We start from the raw sequence: 1679 nt of genomic DNA, 5'->3' as shown, positions 1-1679 counted from the left end.
ATGGCGAAATAAAGATTCACTAGCTCGCGTGCAAAAAGTTATATAAACCGAAGGGGGAGGGAGGCCTGTGTTTTCGAGATATGAAGTTGTTTAACTAGGCTATGCTAGGTAAACAAGTTTGGCGTCTTATGATCCATTCGAGGAGTTTATTGGAGCAGATTCTCAAAGCAAAATATTATCCGAGCGTCGATTACATGAGTGCAGATTTGGGCTCAAATCCCAATTACCCTTGGAGAGGTATATGGGAGGCTAGGTGGGTGTTAAGGATAGGAATGAGATGGCGTGTTGGGGATGGAGAGAGGATTCAAATGTGGGATGACGAATGGATTTCGGGCACTCATACTCGGAGGTTGTTATCCTAGCGACAAAATGCGAACCCAGAGACGATGGTTGTAGACTTAATTAACCCAATTAGTAAGTGTTGGAATAGGAAACTTGTGTCTCAACTCCTACTACATTTTGAAGTGGGGAGAGTGGTTAGTATACTTCCACAAGTTGCACAAGCGCATTCCTAGTGCTCGACCTTCATGTGGGGTGTGTGGTTTTGACGTTGAGTCGAGTTTGCACGCTATTCGTGATTGCAGGTTTGGTTGTGAGGTGTGAAGCCTAAGTAGACATGATGTTTGATGGTCTGAAGGGGGAGAAGCCATTGGGAATCGGTGGGCTAGATGCTTCGAAAATATGGAGGATGAGGAGGAGTTGGGTGAATTCTTGGCCACTGCTTGGGTTATTTGGGGGGCTCGTTGTAGGTTGCTAATGGAGAATTAAGATTGGGTGCCTGGGAAAACACTTGCCTACGCCCTCAAAATAAGCAAGGAGGCTTGGGATGTGCCACGAACTGTTGTGCGTGGTGGAGGTGAGGCTGCAACTCACCTAGTCGTGTGGGTTAGGCCGAGTTTGGACGCGGTGAAGATGAACGTCGATGCCGGAAAGGTGGGGGAGTTAGATAGTGGATTGGGTTTGGTGTGTAGGGATGCGAACAGTGACATTCTTGCCATAGGTGCTTTCCAGTTTAAAGTGGTGTGGGACACCAAGATTGCTAAAGCTAAAGCCATTTATCATGGCTTGAAGGTGGTAAAGGATTTGGAGTTCGCCAATATGGTAGTTGAAAGTGATAGCCTAGTTTTTATTCAAGCTCTTAGAAATAAGGCTATGTTCAGTTCACCTTATTTTTGCTTATTTCAGATCTAATCAGATCAGATCAGAAAAAATAAGTTCAGATTATCAGATCAGATCTTGCTTATTTTTAAAAATCATTATAGTATTAAATATCTTTCATTACATATTAGTAAAAATTATAATAATTGAATATTAATAAAGTACTCATTGAGACGAATCAAACAAGATCTCACATGACTATATATTTTCTTATATATTGAGAAAAATCTAAAAGATAAGATCTTGTAATCAGATCAGATCAGAAAAAATAAGTTCAGATCAGATCAGATAACTTCAGATCAGAAAATTTCAGGTGAACTAAACATAGCCTAAATCAGGGGTTCTAAAGAATTTGGTTTGATTATTGAGGATATTTTAGCTATAGGTAGTTGTTTTGTTTTTATTTGTCGGTCTTTTGTTGAAACGTTCGGAAATAATATTGCTCATATGTTAGCTTATTTCCATCATTAAGTGGGTAAGCGTCTATGGGTGAATGATATCCTGAGTGATGTTTTGGCTAT

This window comes from Beta vulgaris, chromosome 1 (assembly GCF_026745355.1).
Source record: "Beta vulgaris subsp. vulgaris cultivar EL10 chromosome 1, EL10.2, whole genome shotgun sequence".
Lineage (NCBI taxonomy): Eukaryota > Viridiplantae > Streptophyta > Magnoliopsida > Caryophyllales > Amaranthaceae > Beta > Beta vulgaris.
This window is presented reverse-complemented; position numbering follows the sequence as displayed.